The sequence below is a fragment of the Protopterus annectens genome, chromosome 5.part0 (genome assembly GCF_019279795.1).
Source record: "Protopterus annectens isolate FY-2018-M chromosome 5.part0, PAN1.0, whole genome shotgun sequence".
NCBI lineage: Eukaryota > Metazoa > Chordata > Ceratodontiformes > Protopteridae > Protopterus > Protopterus annectens.
In genome coordinates this window covers 334,336,462-334,355,935 of record NC_056735.1, presented here as the reverse complement: position 1 = coordinate 334,355,935, position 19,474 = coordinate 334,336,462, and positions in this window count along the sequence as shown.

Sequence of the window (19,474 nt, the reverse complement as noted above, 5' to 3'; positions counted from 1 at the left end):
TTTCCTATCTCCCATCAAGTCATCAAGGTTTATTTTGAAGAGGGCCAAGGAGGCACTCTGCTTGACATGTATGGAGGCTGAGCTCTCTCATCTCAAAACTGGTGTAACCAGTCAGGAGGAGAAGGTAACCTCACACAACACAATTCCAGTATCACATAGTCCCACCACAACAGCAAACCAAACACATAAAAACACAAAAACATACTCGGAGGCTCTAAATAAAAATCTACCTAAGCAACAGAGACATCCAAAGCAGACATCCAAGCAAACGCTACCCCAAAACAAAACACGTGCAACACATAGCACACAAAGTCAGTGTGCCAAGCAGTCACAGCCCTTAAGGCTGAATAACACACCTGATACTCTTGTAATAGGTGACTCTATTGTCAGACACACTGACGTCCCACTCACCAGGCTAAATAAAGAGAAGGTCACAGTGAGCTGCCTGTCGGGTGCTAGGATCCGCCACATAACGCAAGCACTCAGGTCACTCCAAAGCAAATACAAATATGACTCAGTCATTGTACATGCTGGTGTGAATGACCTGAGACGTACCTCCCTCGACTACATGAAAAGAGACATAGAGGAGCTCTCTGATTATGTAGCCCAGGCAGGTATGACCCTGACCTTGAGCAGCATCTTACCCTCACCTAGAATGATGCCACAGTATAAAGACAAAATGATCAATTTTAACAATTGGCTAAAATTTTGGTGTCATTTAAAGGGGATCCAGTGTCTGTCAGCCTGGGATGACATGCTCGACAAGCCACATTGCTTCGCTAGGGACGGCTTGCACCTGTCACCCCTGGGCTTTCGGATATTGGCAAAGGCTCTTGCCACCCCCATAGTGCCTTTTTTAGGCAAGGCTCAAAAGTCAAACCCACCTCCATAGACAGCACAAGGAACAAGAAACTAAGGGTAATGCTGCTAAACCCCAGAGGTCTTAACCTCAAGATGCACACACTCGAAGCTCTCCTCAGTATGGAGAACATCGATATCTGTGCAGTGACAGAAACCTGGTTCAAGCCTCCAGAGAGCACCCCAGGACTACCAGGTTATACCTCATATCATGCTTTTCGGCCCCAAAACCCGGACCGAACCACAAAAGGTGGGGGAGTTTCCATATTTATCAAGGATATCCACAACTCCAGGTTAGTGGCATTGCACGAAGTATCGGAGACCATCCATGTGCAACTGACAGTGGGCAAGACTGCTTTTCAGTTTATAGCATCCTACAGACCACCCTCTCAAAGTCAGGAATCCCACTCGGCTTTCCTGAAAACATTGGAGAACATGAAGATCTCTACGAACACAATTATATTGGGCGACTTCAACTACCCAAACATAGACTGGGAGCATTACTCAAGCTCCAGCACCTTAGCCCAAAGGTTCCTGGAATTTATAAACTCAAATGCTATGGAACAACTAGTCACCACTCCCACAAGAGGGGAAAACATACTAGACCTGATCATTACCAACATGGGGACTCTATGCTCCATACCAGAAGTATATCCCTCATTGGTAAGATCAGACCATAAATTAATTTCACTGGATATCCACATCCCGACCCCACCCCCAGCCCAGAAAACCACAGTGAAAAACTTCTCAAAAGCGAACTTCACACTTCTCAAAACTGAAGTGGAATCCTTCAAGGCCCCAGGGCCAGTGGAAACTACGGCCCAAACTGCAGAATCCTATATAAACCCATTCTACAGACATCTCCAGGAATGCATGGATCATGCTATCCCAAACAAAATCAAGACCCAATCATCCAAAGGCAGGCGTCCAGTCTGGTGGACCCCAGCCATAAATAAACTGTACAACAGAAGGAGGAAGCTACTACATGATAGAGCAAAATCCCTAAAAGGGAAGACATCTCTGATCAGTACTAGCAAAAAATGATGATCCCTCATAAAATCCTCCAAGGCCAGCTTCGAGAGAAAAATTGCACAGGACACTAAAGACAATCATAAGGCTTTTTTCAGTTATGTTAGGAACCTGGGATGCAACTCCCAGACTTGTTCTGAGTTGATTCTAAACGACAAAAAATACACTGAACCCACAGACATCACCAATATCCTGGCAGACAGGTTCAGTGCAAACTTCTCCACCCCTCCCCCCAAAAGAGCAAGTATCTATCCCAGCAGAGTGCAGCCTCCCAAACATCTCTGATGCTCAGGTGAAGGCCACCCTCTCCAAAGCAAAAAACACTGCTTCCATGGGACCAGATGGCGTCCCGGGTTGCGTCCTACATGAACTCCAAGAAGAACTAATCCCTCAAGTAAAACTGCTGTACAATCTCAGCCTCACTACAGGATATGTGCCCAAAGAATGGCGTACAGCAACAGTGGTCCCACTCCACAAAGGTGGCGCCTCTATGGACCCTGGAAACTATCGCCCTATAAGCCTGACTAGCTTAGTCTGCAAGGCTATGGAGAGGATCATCATGGAACTCATAAACAAAGACATTGGGGACCTACAGACACTAGATCCTACCCAATTTGGCTTCGTCAAGGGCAGATCCTGCCTTTTGAACCTGGTCGACTTCTTCGAAACAGTCACCAAGGCCATAGATGAAGGGAAGGTAGTCCACACAGCCTATCTGGACCTTGCAAAGGCATTTGACACAATACCCCACTCTGGCATCATAGATAAGCTATCCAGCCTAAATATAAACCCCTATGTCACAAGATGGGTCGCAAACTGGCTCAAAGACAGAACCCACAAAGTCAGAGTTACTGGAGCCATGTCAGACTCGAAACCGGTCACAAGTGGCATCCCACAAGGTTCTGTCCTGGGACCTCTCTTGTTCGGTATTTACTTTTCTGAGGTACAGGCCAACGTGGGAGGACTATGGCTCACCAAGTTCGCAGATGACTGCAAACTGGGTGCCATAATCGACTCTTCAGCTGACACAAACATCCTTCAAAAAGGTCTCGCAGAGATGGATAACTGGTGCCAGAGCCATGGTCTAAAGCTAAATGCCAAAAAGTGTACAGTCATACCCTTTGGCAAAAACAATGTGCCCACAAATTACCACATAGGTGATAACCCATTAAGTACAGAGAAAGTAATTAGGGATCTGGGGACCCAATTTGATAGCAATCTCTCCTTTGACAACCACATTGCCAAAGTGGTTAGAAAAACCTTCTACATAGCCCACCTTATCATGAAAGGATTCACATCTAGATCAAGAGAGGTAATCGTGCCCCTTTATTCATCCCTCATCAGGTCCATCATAGAATACAATGCCCCCTTTGGGATGTACCTTACCCGACACCTGCAGCAATTAGAAAGACCCCAAAAGTACCTCACCAGGAGGATCAAGGGACTCAAACAGATGCCATATGCTGCTCGGTTAAAAAAACTCCAGCTCTACTCAGTTGCATACCACCTACTTTGAGGCGATCTATGCCTGACATATAAAGCTATGTCCAACCCAGAATTAATGGACATGCTCCACCTCAGTAAATCTAAATCCCTTAGAGCCACGCGCTCGAGGGACTTGAACCTCAGCACAGAAATAAATAGAACATGCTAGAGGGACAGATTCATAACCCAGAGGCTCCCTTCGCTCTGGAATAGAATTCCAATTCATGTTAGGCAGAGCACCTCACTGACTCTCTTCAAGAAGAATCTTGATGAGTGGATGGGGGATTGTAGGTTTGTCCCAGGAATTACTTCCGTGTCACTATTAGACAGAGGCACAGTAAACTAAACTTTAAAAAGGGCACAGTATACTCAAATCATGGGGTGGCGTAAGCCAAACACAATCGGGCTAGGCTTATAAATGCCCCAGGGCAGATAGCCTAGTATGAACCTATGAACCTATGGGCAGTCTATTCCAGAGTATGGGGAGTCTCTGGGTCAGGAACCTATCCCTCCAGCATGTTTTGTTCATTGTGATGACAAGGTTTAGGTCCCTGGAGCATGTAGCTCTGATGGATTGGGATTTCTTTAAGTGTAGCATGTCCAGCAGCTCTGGGTTTGACATGGCCTTGTATGTTAAGCAGAGATCACCACTGAGAAGACAATATACAACAAAGTATAGCTGGAGTTTTTTTAGTTGGTCAGCATAGGGGCATCTGCTTTAGGCTTGTGATTCTTTTAGTGAGGTGTTTCTGCGGACATTCCAGTTGTTGCAGATGTCTTGTGAGGTACCTACCAAATGGGGCATTGTACTCTATGATGGGTCTAATGAGGGATGAGTACAGTGGGACAATGACCTCCTTTTTTCTGAATGAAAAGCCCTTAGTGAAGAGCTGTGCCACATAGAAGGATTTCCTGACTGTGTTTATCGGAGGTGAGACCACTGTCCACCTGTGTTTCTAAGTCTCTTATCACACTTTCGGTGTTTAGTGTACTGCCACCTATGTGGTAATTCATGGGTACATGTTTTTCCCAAAGGGGATAACTATACACTTCTTAGAATTGAGCTTGAGCCCATGGCTCTGGCACCAAGCATCTGTTTCTGTAAGGCCCTTTTGTAGAATATCCACATAATTTGGGGATTCAATAATGGCTCCTAGTTTGCAGTCATCTGTGAACTTTGTTAGCCAGAGTCCCTTAGTGTTGGCCTCTACTTCAGAGAAGTAGATGCCAAACAAGAATGGCCCCAGGACTGCACCCTGAGGTACTCCACTTGTCACTTGTCTGGAGCTGGATTTGGAGTCAGCTACTTTTACAGTGTGGGTTCTGTCAGTAAGCTAGTTGGCAACCCATTGAGAGACATAGGGATTTATGCCCAGCTTAGTAAGTTTATCTATGATTCCAGAGTAAGGGATGGTGTTGAAGGCCTTGGACAGGTCCAGATAGGCTGTGTGGACCACTTTACCCTCATCCACAGCTCTGGAGACTGATTTGAAGAAGTCAATCAGGTTCAGGCAACATGATCGGCCTTTCAAGAACCCAAACTGGGTGGGGTCCAGTGTCTGAAGGTTGCCAATGTCTTTGTTTATAAGTTCCATGATAATATGTTCCATGGCCATGTAGATCAGGCTCGTCAGACTGATGGGACAGTAGTTCCCAAGATCCAAGATGGATCCCCACTTGTGGAGTGGGATAACTGTAGCTGTGCGCCCTCAGTGGGCATGAAGCTTGAGGTGAGGCTATGATTAAACATGACACTTAGGTGAGGTGCCAGTTCATTTTGTAGTTCATGTAGTACACAGCCCGGGATGTCATCTAGTCCCATGGCTGCTGTATTCTTAGCTTTGTAGAGTGCGTTTTTTGCCTGTGTGGTCTTGATTACCAGAATTTGGCAATATTTCGGTATTGAGATGGGCCCTTTAGAAGGTGAGGGGGGGGGTGAAGCTGGCACTGAATTGATCTGCCAGGATATTGGAAACATCCTTGGGATCAGTATATTTAATGCCATTCTGTTGTAGCTCAGAGCATTGCCATTTAGAATCTTGACATAGCTATACAATGCCTTGTGGTTGTCTTTGGAATCTTTGGCAATTTTATTTTCTTAACTAGCTTTGGAGGATTTTATGATGGATCACAACTTCTTACTGAGGCTGGTAAGGGAGTTTTTTACATCCTGGGATTTTCCTCTTTTCTGAAACAGTTTCTTCCTTCTGTTGTATAGCTTGTTTATGATAGGGGACCACCAGATTGGCTTCCTTTTTTGGAGGAGAGCATCTTGGTTCTGTTTGGGATGACAAGATTCATGCATAAGTGGATGATCTCATACAGTGCTTTAGTGTAGGATTCGGCAGTCAAACTTTCAGTTCCCGTCTGCACGGGTGTCATGAAGTTTGTCACTTCTGACTTGAGTAGCATGAAGTTGGCCTTGGAGAAGTGTTTTACAGATGTTTCCTTACTGGGAGGTGTGGGTGGATGTGGCTGTCAAAGGTGATTAGTTTACGGTCCGATCTAACCAATGAGGGGGTGACTAACTGATGTGGAGCATTGATTTCCCATGTTGTTAATGACCAGGTCCAGGATATTGGAGCCCCTGGTGGGACTATGGATTAGTTGATCCAGGGCATTGGAATTTATGAATTCCAAGAACCATTGGGCAAAGGTATTGGTACATGAGTAGTTTTCCCAGTTAATGGTAGGGTAGTTGAAATCACCCAGTATTAGGGTGTTTCGTTGTATCTTAATATTTTCCAGTATGTTTAGAAAGGTGTAGTGAGAATCTTGGGGCATGGTGTTGGATCTGTAGCAAGCTACAATTTGGATTGCAGTCTTACCTAGTGTTAGTTGTACCTGGAGAATTTCAGATGCATTGTGTTGGGCAACTAGCCTGGAGGTGTGAATATCCTTGGTGAATATGAACACTCCTCCACCTTTAGTGTTTCGGTCCTGGTTTGGTGGCTGAAAAGTGTGGCAAGAGTTGTAGCCTGGTATTGCGGGGTGCTTTCTAGAGCCTTGAACCAGGTCTCAGTTACTGCACAGATATCGATGTTCTCCATTTTTAGGAGTGCCTGAAGAGACTGCATTTTTAGGTTTAGACTTCTAGCATTGAGTAGCATTACCTTCAGATTTTGCATACTTGCACTTGTTACATTGGTGGTTTTGTTCTTTGAGCCTTGCCTAAAAAAGGCACTATAGGGGTGGCAAGAGCCTTAGCCATTAAGTATACTGCCCATAACTCTAGCACACATTTTTCTGAATACTGTTAGTCTTAGAGAAAGGGATTTAAAAAGTAAGCTTCACTCCCTTGTACCACCTTAGTAATTCTTATAACTCTAACCCTAACCCTAACCATGCAGTTTACCTTTAAAATGACCTTTCCATAACACTGGTACTATGCAAGACAGCTCTAACACTCACCAGGCACACAAATACATACATGCACACTAGTGCTATATGTTAACCTAACCTAACCTTTACCCTAATCTTAAAACACTCACACTTACACACATACTAAATCTATCACTTTGCCTAACCTTTACATAACATTAAAATATACATACACTAAAACTATCTCCTTACCAAACCGTTACCCTAATCCTAAAACAGACATACTCAGTCACAATCTCCCAGCCCTATCCCTTAACTTTGTCAACCAACCTGAAAGTTGCTCAAAAAATGTTTGCACAATCAGACATTCATACAAAATGCTCTACAGTTTACTTACATTATTCAAATTTGTGTCAGTCAAGTGGGTAAGAGTGGATACTCAACAGAGGGAACATAATTTTTTTTTTTTTTAGCTGGCTGCCAGCTGCTCTATGTGTGAAATCATGATACAGCAGGGTCTATGAATTTGCCCTTTCCCCATTTTTGTGCAGTCTCAAAGTTGGTAAATATAATACAAAACTGCTTTGCAACATCTACATTAACAGAAGCCATGCTGATATTAGGAAGTCTGTCTAGTATGGTTAGATAATTAACAGTTATAATTGCAATAATACAATGTATTTATTATCTGGTTACTTGTTTAATATAAAAATCACTGTAATGTCTGTCTGGCACATTGATGTCACCATTGTGAAGAGGAGTATGTATTAAACAACTTTTGTATTTTAACTTTCTTTGTAATTTTTACATGTTTCAAAATATGTACATTTATTTTTTAGAGAGAGTATAAAACTGCATTTTCAGTAAATTAGCACAGGTGAAAGCTGAGTCATAAAATGTGAAACTCCACTAATAATAGGTATGAAGGACTTAATATAATAATTATGGTGATTAAGTACAACATTAAACACAGATGATAGTTAAAGATAGTGAAAGTCATTGAATGGCATTGTTGAAAAGACAGACAAACTAGTTGATTTGGTATATATGGAAGCAAAAATGAATGCAGATTGTAACTGGGATGATGGCTGGCCTTCAGAGCAGTATCCCACATATGGTATCTGGATAATTTGGTTGAATATTAAATGTTTAGAATATGTGGCACTTGGTTTATAGGATGGAAATGCATAGATATTAGAACTGCTTGACACTGACAATACTGAATTTTTATGGGATCACCACCTCATCATGACACCCATTCAGCAGCACATAACAGAAGTGTGAAACAGGATGGTTACTTTATATGTTCATGTGAAATATGTGCAGCAATGCTCCATTACAATGGAGAATAAGCCTTAAAGGAAGGATATGTGACTGACTGTAGTAATGGAAAGAGAAGAGCATGTGGAGTTGATGCATATTGCAAAAATCAAAATGACACTCTGGACAGGGTTTACAAACTCATCTCTGTGGACTGAAAATAGGATCAGGCTGTCAATGTCTGCATCAGAGAGGTCATAGGGTAGCCCTGTAGTGAATATAATCCAGTTTTCACCTACATATGGACTGTACCTTGGCAATTATGGCATCCAAGGGAGAAATAATATCAGTAGATCAAGTGGTATATATAGATCATGATTTGTTTGAAAAGTACCTTTTACAGCAGGACAAATGGTATATCTAGATCATTTTTTAAACTAGACTTTTCACCAGAGACTGCAGTTTATGGAAGTAATGGATCTTAATGGCATCCTGGAGGTTCTGCCTTCTGTGCTTCTGTCCAGTGCTTTTTTTTTTATTTATTTTTTCATTATATGCCTTACCCACTTACCCTTTCCCTTCCCTCATGCTCATTGGTAAAACCAGAGGGCAACTTCCTCTTTGAATCACCCCTCCCCTTAGGGAGTGTCATCAATGATCATGTTCCCTCCCCCCAGGATGGGCAGACTCATCTATCCCTGCTACTCTCACAGTCAGCTAAGCCAGTAATCAAAACTTGGTTGGCTGGGCCATAGTCAGACTTTTCTCCGTGTATGACACCTGAGTGGCTTTTCACTTGATGGTTTTATGACTTTTACAAAAGCCAAAGATGGTACATTAATAAGAGTCATATCTGCAGTCACTACAGGAAGTAACTGTAAGGGAAGTTCTTCCCACTTGGATGAGACTGAGGAGGAATGAAAAGCACAGCAGAAGTAGTATGGAAAAGTAAAACTTCTTTTGGATAAGATTCTTTGTTAGACAGGGTACAAGAGAAGTTTACTGATTAACTTTGATTTGTGGACTTAGGTATGTCAACACAAAAGTTTGGACTGAATAGCCCAGAAAAGATACATTTTTTATTTTTGTTAAACTGATGGGTTATGAAAATCAAGACACGGTCTATTCAATACAGACTGAAACTGAAGAGTAAACTGTTTAATGGAGGAAAACATTATTTTGTTTGGTTGCCCATACTGCTGTTAATTACTAAGATGGCAAATATTACCAAAGGCTGCTTTTAATAGAAGAAATACTGATAACTGATAGGTGCACACAGCTGATAGCTGAAAATGAGTAATATGGGGCTGTCAATGTAACCATAATGACTGGTGTTAGATGAAGGACTGAAGCTGAGTTGTACTCACTGACATTTAAGTATCAGCCACAGCTTCTTAGATGAAAGGTAAATAAATGCAAACCCATTAGTACTTTGAGTAACTTCTTGCCAACTCCTGGAGACTTTATATATTATTGTCACATCTATTTAAAATTACTTTATTATCATTGTTTAGTTCTATGCTTGATGATATGATATGACATCTGAATTCATTGTTTCAATGTTTTATTCACATTCATTGATTGAAGCCTGTATGCTGTGATAGTTAAAAAGTATACAACAAATAGGGGTCATGACACTAAACTATTAATTGTGATAAGGCTAATATTTCAATAAGGATGAATCTGTATTCCAGCATTCTTAACAATCTCTCACCTATAATCCCTGTTTGATTTGTATGAGTCTTTGTTGTAATTACAATAGTATTATGAGTAAAAATGAATACTTAAAAAGAAGCAATTCCAAATTTAAACTGAAGTAAGCAGGAACAAGTGACACTATTGCTTGTAGTAGAAGAAATAATCTTGGCTAATTTGAAGATGCAGCTGTAAAACAGAAAGGCTTTGATTTTCAAATAACAGCATATTTAACCCAGACTTCTGGGACTTTATCTATTAAAGTCATACTAGTTCAAAACTTTTATATAATGATTGTTTAGTTATGTGTTTGACACATATGTTATGATTTTTGAATAAATTATGTCAGGTATTGTATGGAGCCAGTGTATTATACCTCTCAACTGTACAGATTTTTGCAGAACGTTCAGATTTTGCCTCATGTTATTGGTCTGTTTTTCATAAAATTGGGGTTTTCTAACAAATTAGTGGCAAATTATTAAAGACTAAAGTTAGAAAATAATGACAGACATTTGAGTTTTAGACTTCATACCCTTCAAAAAAAATGCTATTGCAAAATCTGTTATTCTAGCAAGTTTTTAAGTTTATAATAGCAATGTTTAAAAATTGTCCCTATTTTTCGGCCTTTGTCCCACTTTTATTTATGGCTGTTGCCAGATTTCTTGCTCTAAGAAGTTGAGAGGTATGATTGTACCATTCAACAAGTATGCCCCAAGTAGGGACCTTAAATTGGGTGTGTTAAGTATGATGATATTACTATTGCAAAGAAGAACAAAGTGGTACTGTGGTATTGTCATTCATCATTCCATAGGGACTTCCTGTGTGAGACTGATATTCTTTATAAAGGAAAATATCATTTTAGACAAATTCAAGATGTTGCTACAGAGGTGAAATGGATGCATTTTTTTGGAAACACAATTGTTACACAAGAGGATAAGAGAAATTGAAACTGGTTGGTATAATAATGTTAAGCTTAATCTCTTTAGTTATGGTCCCAATGGTCAATCAAGAGATACCAAAGAAGATGATATTCAGAGTGCTCTGGCCATCAGTAGGAAATAAAGAGAGAAATGTGTGAGTGATAATCAGATAAGAGAAGAGAAGATGTGGCTGTAGTAATGAAAATTATTTTATTCGCTACGCAGGTTGTGCTAATGTGACATAAAATCAATATAAAGCTGAAAGATGTAATGACTAGTATTTATGCAGACAGTATAATTAATGGTTAAAGGAAATGAATGAATAAAGCCAGCTTTCCAGTAAGATTTCTGATGGGCAGACTAAATGAGACAGTTGATTGTTACTGGTAATATAACATATTGGACTGTGGTAAGACTGAGAAAGACTGCTAAGTAAAAAAAAATATATAAATTCAATAAGGCATGTTTGACTTTTTCCCTATTTGTTAAAGGTGAATGGAAAATAAGAAAATAAAATAAATGATAGCTCTGTTGATATAAGGATGCTTTAAATTACTTGTGAAGTAAAATATCTAGGAGCTATGTTCAAATGGTCATATACGGAAGGGTTTGCAGCATTATGTTATCTGTAGGCAATATGTTGTCAAGTATACCCAGGTGCTGAGAACTAGTTATACGGATACTGGATGGAAGCTCCTATTGTTAACATTGTAAAAACAGGAGTATGACAGAAAGAGAATATGAATAAAATATAATTGAGGAATAAATAACAAAAATATGTTATTAAGGAACAAATGGATGAGATGGGAGAGTTTATAATATTACATTTTTCTAATGTTGATCCATTTATTATAGTAGTTATGGATGTCTCTATTTTTAGCCATTGAATGGACTATCCATCGAATGAATGAACATTGAACAATAAGCATTGAACATTTCCTCAGTGAACTTTCATTTCATTGACAGGGTAAGTAATGACTTGTCCCAACACTTCCCCATCTTACATGCGGAAGTGTTTCAACCCCCTTTTCTCCACTGTAGTGCAGTCTTGGAATTTGTATATATAGTAAGGGGGCATTGAGAGTGAAACCTTCCCTACCTGGATGGGTTTGAAACACTCATGTGTGTGAGACAGGGAAGTATTTGGCAAGTAGTTACTTAACATGTCGATGAAATGAAAGTTCGGTGAGTGAACCTACCATGCTTATTGTTCTACGTCATTCAATGGCTAGCCCATTTGATGGCTGAATATAGACCCATTATGGACTTAAGAAAATAATTGTCATATACTGAAAGGGATATTTGTTATGCATAAATGCCCAACAAAGGAGAAATGTTTGATATAATTACACAAATTATAAAAGAATGGGCTAATAGGGTGGTATATGGTGATTTGGTTCAGAAGAAATTATAATCAATAATGCATGTGAAGCTCATAGTTTCAAATGTTGATGCTTGCAGTGCATATTTAAGGATGTTTTCAACATTAGTATGCTGTGTCATGGTTAAATCCGATTTAACAATTGTTATGCCAACAACTTTAACATTTTCTTTTTTTCAGGTGGGCTGTGTCCCACCCTCCTCTTGCATCTCTATGTAACTCTGACATAATTTAGCCTTTCCTGCATCTCTGTTTTACTATTAACTCTGACATCACTTAGTCTTGAAAGTAAGGTGAAACTTCCTTACCTGCACAATTACATAGTCTCACTAATGTTATTAGCTGTACTTCAATTAAACATTGAATGTGAATAAACTGACTTGATTATCCTTATTTTGACAGCGTTGTGCTACACGCACTCACATACACACATGTGCATGCATGCACACACACACACACACACATACACACACACACACACACACACACACACACACACACACACACACACACACCCACAAACACACTGCATTGATGTATGCATTCCTTTGTTCTTGTATTTATTGTAGCTGTAGACACCGGATAAATTCTTCCTTCTCTTCATTAAAACATTATCTATTAGTATGTCATTAAAAATGTATGCAATGTTGTGTTGTGTCTTTAAACCATGTAAAATTCCCATAAGCCTGTTAACGTTTTGATAATCACACTTCCAAAGTCAAAAGTTTACACACTGCACACACACAAATCATAGAAAATGACACACCAAAATACCCTTGTCTACTCAAAACAATCCCTTAAATCAAATTATACATGAACCTTGGAATTCAATAAACTCCGTGTAGGCTTTGTTGAAGACTACATGGAGTTTACATGTGTGCGCAGCAATACATGGTGAGTAGTAGTGCTCATTGTATATTCATGCCTCACACCATGTTTAAATATAAATAAGTGAGATTTCACGGCCGGAAACACAGGAAACTGTGTGAGCAAACATGGATTACAGCCCTGTTTAAATCAAAGCACTGAAGGTCCGCAGTTTTGTGATGAATGCCATAATGATCACCAGGGCTTAACAAATAGCTTGCGATCTCTTAATGCAAGACATCTGGACAAAGCCAACATAAAGGGGGGCTAATGACCCACAAATAAAGCTGTATTTGACATATTTGCTCTTTAGAAGTGTACTAAAATAACCAGGAATTTGTGCAATGATACATGTTCTGAAGGATTTAAAGTCTGAAACTGAAAAGTATTTAATTACTGAGTCACATCAGTACTGAGATCATCCAAGTGATATGGCAGAAAACCACAAATTTGATAAGGAACATGCCAAAAGATATAAAGGCAAAAATTTGGACATATTATGAAAATCTGGACAGTTGAGAGGTATGATTGTTAAGTATATGGTCCAAACACTGTACAAGATAGTCCCCGGGATTCATGAAGTTCAGTGCAAGGCCGGCATTAGGCTTGCGCCGACCGTGTGGCGTGAGGATGGTGCAGTAGTGCCAAATGCATAGTAATGAAGGCGTGCTGCCGACACAGCCACGTGCACAGGAAAGGAGCGCGAGTGCATAGGGCATGTCGAAGTGCCGCATGGAGGCGTGGAAATGGCAGATGTCGATGTGCAACCTAAAATGCTTGCATATAACAAGTTGCAAGATAGTAACCACTTCAGTATCCCTGGATACTGAAACGTATGCAAAGCATGCAAGAAAGTACCTGCAAACACAAAGTGACGAAGCAAACAGAAATGCACGGTAGGGAATAACGGGTCCCTATCCCGTGAACAAATGACATGGAAGACCGTGTGGCCATAGTCCAACGCAGTGTAGATAGCTATACCAAGTGGAAGTCAAATGCATCATGTGTTAGCGATCCACCAGTAGGTACGTCCAGCCCAATGGTGAGGGTCACCAGCGGACCCATAATGTGAGGGAGGGTACACAGCTGGGCAGATGTGTCCATAACAAAATACATGAGAAATGTAGATATCTAGCGAATGTATGTCCGAATTATATCCCACAAAGCATGTAATAGTCACATACAAAAGGTATGTTCGTATTTCACATACCAAATGTGATAGGAAATAGAATAAGCATGTAAACGAAACAGAAGGAGCATGCAAACAGCCACAACAATAAGGACACATGTAGGCTGAAAGGAACAGTATTATCCGTACTGTCGACTAGGATTACCACCTGTCCCACTTTGTGAGTGACAGTCCCTCTTTGGGCAGTTGTGTCCTGACAAAAACTGTAACAATGGCAAATGTCCTGAGATTATAGGACAAAATTATTCCCTATACATTATGTAATAGTTGCATTAAACAGGTTTTCTGTATCTAAATTACATAAATGTTATAAGAAACAGAATAAGCAACTGAACTGCTACAAGAATAAGGTTTTATATAGGCAAGAAGTCTAAGTTCTATCCTGTGTACTGACCATGGGTATGTGTCGGCCTGTAAAATGTGATGTGTATACCAAAAATGTCCCACTTTGGCCAATTGAAAAGGTGGCAACCCTACTGTCGACTGTGGGGAGGTGTTGTCCACTACAGTCGGATATGTGTATGGAATATATCCCATCCTGGACATAGGAAAAGGTGGCATCCTACCAATGAGTACAACAGGCCGCCAAAATCCGGACGTCAGTGGTACAAGCCGAACTTGTCAGGATGTGCCACAGTCGAACGGGTAGTACCTGGGTATACCAAACATGTAATGAAAGAGAAGTATGGGTGTGTACCTATGTGCGTGAGGTAAAGCATGTGGAAAGCAAACATGGCAGGGTAGTCCACACAACCATACAGGTACCAGACACATGTAGGGTATTCAATATGTTACTCTGGCTGTGTCATGGGCCAACAACCAAAGCACAGATGTATGGGGTGTGAGGAATCTGTGTGTGTGGGGTGGATGATTAATGGTACAATCCTGCAAGGTGATACTGTGTCGTATGCAGAATAGGTGAACCGGAGGTGTATGAGGGAGCAGCGGGTGAAGCTGAAAGAAAGACAAACACATGTATAAACAGCTGCAATACAACCAGACAGGCCATACTGTAGAACACAATCCCACAAACAGATGAATATTGAAATGTGAGATACAAATGTATAGATATGTCACCGGCACATACCCACAGACTGGTCCTGATGGAACTGGCCATAACAAATGCAGCACACCTGGATGGAACTGGCCATAACAAATGCAACACACCTGGATGCATAATGGACTACCCAGCATTCCCTCCACATCACACAACCCGCTCCCATACCTGAACGTCCACCAAATCTAGCCGTACTTGGCCTACTGGTGTGGTGCAGCCACAGCTACACATAGTGACCACTATGCATATGTAGTACGTAGTGTCACCCTAGGTGGTTGCAGGATTGCACATGACCTCAACACATTTTCGTAACTCCAAAACAATGTTCGGTATACCTCTTGTTGTGGATCGGTACAATTTTTGGATATCCCTCATGGGATACGTAACCTGTGTAAACATTAGAATGGAAGACACGAAGTCCAGTCCTGTAGATATCTGGACAGAAGTTGGAATGTGCATTAGAGGTGTACGACACTGTCCAGCCCTAAGTGGTCATGCATAACCTACTACCCAGGATCAAACACTTGCCCGTGACGCACGTGTCCCGACACAAATAAGCGAACATATATTGCACACATTCGCATAGTGGCACATGGTATAAGGGTGATGAAGGCACTGACGTAAACAGGATAACTCTGCTCTACTGTGTGAGGGACACTTAATGTGTGTGTAGGTGTGAGCAACCATACCTGTCAACCTCTGAGAGTAAGATATCTGGACAAAGCCGTGAATAAAAGTATACCTGTCAACCTCTGAGAGCAAGATATCTGGACAAAGCCATGAATAAAAGTGGGACAAAGGCCCAAAAGTATGGACAATTTGTAAAGAAACTGAGAAAGTTGATAGAATAACAGTTTGTACATTGTCATTAATTTCCTGAAGAGTATGAAGTCTGAAACTCAAGTGTCTGTCATTATGTTCTGACTTCAGTCTTTAATGACTAGCTACTGATTTGCCAGAAAACAACAGTGTATTACAGAGGTCCATACATATTTACAGTAACAAACCTTCACATTTGTTTACTGTACCACTGCATACCTGTAGTTAATTCATGTCCAAAATAATAATCCTCGTATGAATGCATACAGGAAATAATCAAATGTGAATGGGAACACCCCTAACAGTGGATTATGTATTGTAACCACCCCCACCCATATTATGTATTGCCAACATACAAAGCTGCTGACAGGTGCCAAAAGACCTGTGTCTGTAAACACAGGTAAACCTCTATAAAATGTACAAGTTCTGTCCATGTACTTCGTCTGACATTTGAACTCGGTCAGGGCAGTTCCGTTCACCAGGTGGACAAGCCTAAACCCAGATCACCATAGGAACACCCTGACAATCAAAGACTTATATGTGCCAGGACTATAATCCTTGGATTTCTGCATATCCTTGGAATGATTAAATATGCAGCTTGGGTCCAGAGCAGCAGGGAATAGGGAATGTGTAATATGTAGTACCGCGTTTTTCCCAGCAGGAGAATGGATGCCTGTGTTGTAAGTGAAGCGGTGAGGCGTATGTTAATGTAGATATGTACTATGGGTATGTATATAAATGAGTCAGAACACCAATATTATAGTGGTTACAGCATCCGGCCAACGTGAATGCAGTCCCGGGTCAACTATGACTACAGCACATATGAGTTAATGAATGCGTGTGTGCTGTAAAGACATTTAAATATGTAAAGGTGAACGTGTGTTTCGCATATGTCCGCTAACCGGATTACAGATATTGTACTGGTACCGTCACAATTAAGAAAGCCCACATAAGCACAAAGACTTAGTAAACATATGTAACCCACAATAAGGATATGTAAGTGTGCCTGCGCGTGTGTAATCCGCTCACAGCATAGCAAATTAATGCTGTTTTCTACACGTTTATTTATATATCTATATATGGATATATATATTTGTGTATAGATATATATCCACAGACTTAAACTAAATATATGAAATAAAGAATGTACAGATATATATATATATATATATATATATATATATATATATATATATATATATATATATATATATATATACACACACACACACACACACAATTACATAAATCGATATATACATAACAAACATAGAAACATTTGTTCTTGTAGATATAACACATGTATATAAATAGGTTACATCATAGCTATTATGGATAGACATACAGACATGCAAGAAAGGTAAATACACTGCTGCTTTCCAAACCATTGCCCGGAAAGTACCAGTGTGCCAAATCTGCACGTTCTACTCTTTAAACATGGATATAGGTGTCCTTTGCAGGACTCCAAAAAGTGGTTGTCTACAGGCAACGGCCAGTAATCATTGATGCAAAGGAAGTCACATCCGCAGCTACAATATAGCTGTACATGCAACAGTAGCTTGTGCAAGGGTAATAACACATGGGTTGACAGAATGTATGACATATGTCCCGATACGCGGAGAGTGGATAGTGTCTTTTATTCCCTCACAAGGAGTTGATGTAAGTAATCTTATAGTGGACATTAAATGTTTTACCAGGAATATAGCACTTGGTTTACAGTTTGGTAATAATGATTTAATTAATGCTGATACCAATTTATTTAGAAAACCATCTGTATATACCCTTGTTTTACACCCACTTCTTGATAGCTTTGAGAAAGCATGTAGTAATGATTTTTTAAAATTGTTTGAGGGGAATGTTGTTAAACCTGATTTTTACAATGTCACTAAAAATGAGAAATTGGCATTACATGATTTACAGAATAATGCAGATATAGTAATAAGACCAGCAGATAAAGGGGGAGCTACTGTTATACTTGATACTAATTCTTATAATAAAGCCATGTTAGAGATGCTTTCAGAAGTAACTACCTATAAAAGGCTAACTAGATTAGATTTAGATAAAATAATTAAAGCAGTGCATGCAGACTTGTATGATATGTTAATGTGTGGCATTATAGACAGTGACTTGTATAAGTATTTTTTAATAGAAAAACCTGTGATACCGACTATAAGAGGTCTCCCTAAAATACACAAGACCATGGTTGACCCTCCCCTTAGACCCATAGTATCTGGCAGGGGTTGTTTGACAGAGACAATGTCGATCTATGTAGAGAAAAAATTAAGACCTACAGTAGACTCTACAGAATCAGTATTACGTGATACTAAACAATTTTTAGAAATTCTAGCACCCTTTAATAAAGATAGAACTATAGGAAAGTCAGATTATATGGTAACACTGGATGTAGTGTCTCTATTTACCTGTATTCCCAACGAGACAGGTCTTGAATATTTAAGACTGTATTTAATTAATAAAGGGTTGAGTAACAATCAAGTTATAAGGATTACGATGTTATTAGAGATAGTTCTTAATTATAATGTTTTTACCTTTGGAAGTGACTATTGTCTTGAGATTAAAGGTGTAGCTATGGGCACTTCATGTGCCAACTCTTATGCCAATCTAGTGTTAGCTTATTGGGAAAGCGTCTATGTGTGGGAACAACTGAATTTCTCCAAATACATTAAATGTTACAAACGTTTTGTTGATGACATTTTTCTGCTATGGGGAGGTGATATGGAGAGTTTAGAAGATTTTGTTTCTTATATTAATGGAACTACTACCTTCCTTACTCTAACAAGCACAGTCTCACAGGTGAAAATAGATTTTTTAGATGTCACTTTGGAGAAAAATAATGGTGTTTTTGAGACTAGAGTATTCCAGAAGCCATGTAGAAGAAATGCCATCCTGCATAGAAGTAGTATGCACCCACCTCATGTACATAAGAATATTGTCAAGAACCAGTTGAAACGCTATTCATATATAACTAGTGATGATCAAGCCTTTTCAGAAGCAGTTGTTAATGTAGAACGTGATTTTGTAGATAGAGGCTATCGAACTCATGATTTTCTTTTGAAGGAAGACATAGGACGTGAGCAGTTAGGATTGCCGTATATTAAGCATGATGCCACTGTTAACAAGCAGCCTGTAGTGAAGAAAGGAAACAGGAGAAGGGTAGTTATTCCCTTTACTAACAATAATACCTCTATTGTTGATATTATTAAGAGGCATTGGAACATCTTGCAGTTGGACGATAGTATTAAAGATATAGAGACCGGCCTTTAGCTATAAGAATACCAAATCACTGAAAAGGATGCTATGTTATGAAAAAATATCTGCCAATAGGGTTACTTCACAGAGAAAGGGTACCTATGCCTGTCGCACTTGCAATCAATGCGACTATGTAATGAATTCTAATGTCTTTGTACACCCTGATACCAGGGTCAAATATGAGTTTAATGAGTATGCAGATTGTAAATCAAAGAATGTGATTTACTTAGCTACCTGCAAAAAGTGCCAATGTTTTTATGTAGGTAATACCAATAGGACATTGAGGGAAAGGATTAGGGAGCATCTCTATGCTATTCATAGAGAGA